Here is a 6054-nt window from a genome sequence, read left to right as displayed (position 1 = left end):
TCTGCTTTTATAGATGTAAAACTTGGCCAGGCAGCAATGTGCTGAGATTAGAAAAAAATTAATCGTTGTCTAATTTTCTGTCAGTTTGTAAATAAAACATTTTATAAGTAAAGTACAAAACCATCATAAATAGTGCGAACACAAGTCCAGAGTAGAAGACCGTTACAAAGTGAACTTCTCCCGCTCCTCCTCCTCGCCGCCAGGTGGCGCTGCTGTTGAAGCCGCAGCCACTTCCGGTTCACTTCCTGGTTCACCTGTGTGAGGTAAACACACCTGAAGATCACCTGAGACGCCGTCAACTTCGCTCCAACTCACCGTGAGTGATAAAAACCTTCACTAGTGAAAAGAGAGAAGTTAATGAAGAAGCTGTTGAAGTAGCAGAGACGTAATGACGTAGAAAGAGACGTTAGAATCTGCTCCGTACGTCAACGGTCACAGCTAACACAGCTAGCAACTGTTAGCAGCTAGCAGCTAACTGTTAGCAGCAGCTGAACAGGAAGCTGTTCCTCTGTCTTTGTAAACTTCACTCAGTGTTTTCATGTCAGGAACATGATTATTTATTATCGTGTCCAATAAGAAATGATTGATTTGATTAGAAACATGTGGAAATGTCTCAGAATGAAGCAGAAGTCTGTAAAGACAAAGAGGACAGAGTCGCTGCTGCTGCTGCTGGATCAGTTCATGGTTCAACTCTGTCCTGTTACAGAGAAATGTTAGCATCTTTTCACATGGATGGATGGTGAAGCCTTTAGCCTATCAGTCACCACAGAGCTCAGTGTAAAGTTTCCAAAGGTGTATTTGTCCTAAAGAAGCAGGACAGTAAATGAAGACAGACAGAGCTGCAGCAGCAGTCAACATGTCCATCGTCTCTCTGTTTCTGCTCCATATTGCAAAACATGTTGAGTCTTTATTCACTTGATGTGGTTGGAAAAAGCTCTGAAGTGTCAGTTTTCATCAGCACTGGTAGAAATGATCCCACGCTGTGTCCTGTCCCTGAAGGCAACTGCAGCTACAAACCAAGTGTTGATTGTAGCTAACTAACACATGTCTGTCAGTGGCCATCAATCTGTTCATCATCTACAGTCAGCTGATTGATTGATTGATTGATTGATTGATTGATTGATTGATTGATTGATTGATTGATTGATTGATTGATTGATTGATTGATCGATCGATCCCTGGACACTTGTATTCCACCTTGTACAATATAGTCATGTGCAATAATCAATAACAGAATAATCCAACACTGTGTTAACTCACAGATGTAAATTAGATTAGATTCTCCTCCTGCAGGCAGGGAGCTCTCTGATTGGACCAGATTGCTCAGTGTGTTCATTAGTAGATTTGGTCCAAATGATGCTTTGTATTGGTTTGCAGCTAACACATTAGCAGCAGGTGTAAATATTAGTTCTTTTGTATATATATATATTTTTATTAGAACAGGAACCAATGTCGTATCACATCACAATTGAATATAAACATATCGATACAATAGAAATACTGTGACTAACTTTAGCTAACTAGCTAAGTCAAACATTAGTCTTGCTAATTTGCCAAAATGTTGAACTATCCCTTTAAATGACCACAGGTTTTTATTAGGACAGTGATGCCTTCATCTGAATGAATGTCATGTAGAATTCATCTGCCTGTCCAGTGGTGAAAGTTAGTAACTCTGTTTTCTTTTCTTTTCTTTTTCTCCACCAATCAGAAGTGGTCGTCGGGCAGACTGCAGTCAGCCGACCAATCAGGTTCCATCATGGAGCAGCGTGGGTCTGTGGAACGATCCCATGGAGTCTTCAGGACCAAGAGGAGAGGTGAGGACCAGACTGGACTTTGTGCTCTGACAGTATGTGGAGATGTAGTAGTAGTAGTAGTAGTAGTAGTAGTTGTAATGTAGTAGATCTTTATATGCAGCCTGAAATACCCAAACACACAGACAGAAACAGACATGTTAATCTGAGGAGTGATTGTTGTGCCAAAAGTGGCAGAATATATATACGCAGTTTTCTAAATTTCATTTTAAAAATCTAGATAGCTGGATAGAAACTCTTTATTTTAACACAATAATGGTTAGTCGTCATCAGTCAGAGCTCAGTTCACTCACAACAGACAAGTGTAAAGTTTCAAAAGGTTTATTTGTCATGTTCAAAAGAAGCAGGACAGTAGATGAAGCATGCAGCATTTTTAACACAACAATCGATACTTTTTCTCCAGCTAACAGTCTTTATTATTTTTATCTGCATAGTGTCAGTTTGAGAGTTAATAAGAAAGAGTTTGTCAACATATTAATGTTTAAAACGTCAACTTTATGTTTTCAGTCATTTCAAACTAAGCTGGTGTAATTCTCTGCTTTGACCACCAGATGGAGACAAACCAGCATGTGGAGCCAGGACTGAGAAAACACAATGGAAGTGATTTGTAGCTCAACTGCTGCAGCTCCAACATTTCTACATGTCAGGATGAGTGTGACTGACTCTCCACCTGGACAACAGACACACTAAAACATTCAGAGTGTTGTGAAGATGAAGCAGGAGGAGCTGATTGACTGACTGACAGCAGTAAGAGCATTTCTTTATTTCTCATTAATGGGAGTTTGTTTTTCCCTCATTGATACGTAGCCGTGTGTGTTTATATATGACCAGCTAATTCTAACTGTACATACTAAAGCTGTGGTCAACAATACATGTGTTTTAAATTTATATTGTATGTTAAAGTTTTTTATTTCTATCTTTTTTAAAATACTACTGCAACTTGTGTGTGTTTTATTTTTTACTTGCTTATGTTGCTCAGGTGTCTTCACTCTGTCCTGACGATCAGCTGCAGCCACCAGAGGAGCAGCGTCCTACAGATAGTCACTCTGCACTGGAGCGTCAGGGAAGGCGACAGGTGCGACTTAGCCAACGCAACGCCATGGACGCACAACTCTTAGATCTTTGACTTCAGGTTTGGTTTTTATTTTGTACTTTATTTCATTTACAAACAACTTCACATTGTTTAACCTTGATCCATCCCAGGTTTGTGCCATGTGCTTGACTGGGTGAGTCGGCCATCTTGTAGACCAGGCCATGTGGCTGCAGGTGTTTGTTCCAACCAAGCAGCAGTACCAGACTTGACTCAGTCTAAAGTGCTCTTCTTGGTTGGAACAAACACCTGCAGCCACATGGCCTGGTCTACAAGATGGCCGACTCACCCAGTGAAGCACATGGCACAAACCAGAGATGATCTCAAGCATTTCCACATGATTAACATGGTTGAGTCTTCAATGTCTTTGAACCAGGTGGTGAAGTTCTTCTGGACTCAAGGTGACAGCAGCTCCTGAAAGAGAGAACATGGACAAGCAGTGTTAGACAGGACGACCTGCAACTCATGCTGAATGTGTCCTTTGTCTTTCAGACTGAACAAGATGGAGGCAACTGTGACTGTGTGTCTTGTGGAAGTAAATAAAGATTGCTGTGTGTATTCAACAGTATGCTTTGAGAGTGTTTCTTACCAAGTAGAGGTGGCAGTAGTAGAAGCTCATGGTAGCCAGTCAGCTCAGGGTTGAAAACCTGCAAAAGAGACAAAGATGAGTGAAACAAACACATCAAATGAATAAAAACCTGAAGTAAAGATGTAAGATGCCTGGTCTTTGAGCTAAGTCGCTTCCCCTGACGCTCCAGTGCAGAATGACTATATGTAGGACGCTGCTCCTCTGGTTGATGCAGCTGATCGTCAGGACAGAGTGAAGACACCTGATGCTCGGCCAATGGAGAAGCAGCTCCTCCTTCCTGGATGACGTCATCTCTTCAGCTCAACATTCAATCTTTTTTTTCAAAGCTTTTCAGTGTTGACTGTATGTTAGGATGTTAAATAAAAAGCAGTTTAAGTGTCTTTTAAATTGTCTTAAATTCTTTGGTGCATGTCAGGGATTTAATGTTCTGGGGAGTGGTAACAGTATTACCCTATTTCTCTCCAGTCTACAATATGTGTCAGTGTGAGAATTAAAATAAAGAGTTTGTCACCTCTAAATACTTTCTTTTTTCTAACTATAGCCTCATCTTTATTCTGGCCTCCTGTGTGGATGATGTCCTCAAGCAATAAGGCAAAGATGCAGTAGACAGACACAAGTTGTGGTAGAAAAAAATACAAATACAATAATTGAATAGACAATCACAAACACATGTATTGTTGACCATATATATATATATATATATATATATATATATATACACACACACACACACACATGGCTACACATCAATGAAAAACAAACTACCCTTGTGTGTGTTGGGCTAGAAACACTGTCCTAGATCAGCACTGATCAAACAGCACCTGATCTATGCTGTATGAGTCTATGCTAGAAACAGACACCTAGATCTGCACGGTGCTGATCTATGTGTCTGTTTCTAGCTGAAAATGAGCCAAACTAGCTATAGAGCCAAACAGCATAGATCAGCAGCGTCATGCTATACCTGCAGATATACATTAACACATGTATTGTTGACCATAGCTTTAGTATGTACAGTTACAATTAACTGGTCATATATAAACCTACTGAATACACACATGGCTACTGAGGTCTCAAAGGGAACCCCAGAAAAACATTTACAAATGCTCATTATTTACTCTTTGTGTATTTATACTTTTATATATTGCTCTTCCCCTGGCACAACAGTATTGTTATGTACATAAGTGTTAATAAAGTTTAAAAAAAAAAAGTTGATTACCAGCTGTGTGGACCTGCTACTGATTCCACACACACAACCCATCAGGACAGTCCTAGCTACAAATACCAATCGCCAATTACAAGAAAGGGTGTTGTTTAATTTCTTAATTCTTCTGTCTTTCATTGTGTTACTGAGATTTCATTGTGTTACTGAGATAGGCTCTATGAAATTGACATGCCCGAAATAAACAAATTGATTGATTGATTGATTGATTGATTGATTGATTGATTGATTGATTGATTGATTGATCTCTAGACCTCTAGATCTCTAGATCTCTAGCTGGAAAATGAGTCAAACTAGCTATAGAGTCAAACAGCATAGATCAGCGTCATGCTGTTCTCATGATGCTAGAAAAGGTTGAGGGGTGTGTCGGTCCCTGAACACCAGGATCCTCTCACGATCATCACTCCCGTTTTTTTTTTTTTTTTGTATCATCTAGTCGTGGTGCAATGGAGTTGCTCCTTGCCTGTCAACGCAGTGGTCGCGAGATCGAGACCATGCACAGTTTTCATCACATCATCATCAACATCATCATCATCCTGCTCCAAAACAATCTGATCAACAAAGACCAACCAAACATGTCAATGAAGGAAACTGTCAAAATGATTCTCTTATTCTCTTAATCTCTTCAGCTCAACATTCAAACACTCTTCAGTACTAAGTCCACATGTTGACACCTAAAGCTGCTGGTGGTCTGGTGGCGCAGTGGAACATCTCATGTTAATGCCTGCGGAGGTCGCTGGATCGAGACTATGCGCTGACTTTAGTTTGTGCATGGTTTGTATATGGTGCTGAGCCACAGTACGAGTCAGTTGTTAGTGGATAGTAGTGCAGTGGATCGGCTACTTGCCTGTCAACACAGCTGACAGCTTTTGTTATGTGGTCTTGTGCAGCCGTACGAGTCTGTACAACTTCCAACACATCTGGTTATAGATGTGGTGCTGGTGTAGTGGATATCCACCTGACTTTGAACTCAAGAGATTGTTGGTTCGAGTCCTGGTGTTGGCTTCTTGCTTTTCTCCTTCTTTGTGCTGCTTTGACGATCTCAGATACACTATGACCAACTTGTTACACTGATTAATGGCTGAGTGGGTTACGCTGCCGCTTTGGGTGCAGCAGACCACGGGTTCGATCCTCAGGGGAGACAGAGAGAAGTTTTCTCCTTAAGTTTCTTTGTCGCTGCTCTGACGATGTCAAATACACTATGACCAGTGCATTGTCTCGGGCTCGGTGGTCGAGTGTGTTGCGTTACCGCTTTGGGTAGCGAAGATCACGGGTTCGAGCCCCAGTGGGAGCAGTCCCCTCCCCTCCCCAACGGTGGGACAGAAGAAGGCCGGACAAGGGCGTT

Source organism: Trachurus trachurus (assembly GCF_905171665.1).
Source record: "Trachurus trachurus genome assembly, chromosome: 2".
NCBI lineage: Eukaryota > Metazoa > Chordata > Actinopteri > Carangiformes > Carangidae > Trachurus > Trachurus trachurus.
This window is presented reverse-complemented; position numbering follows the sequence as displayed.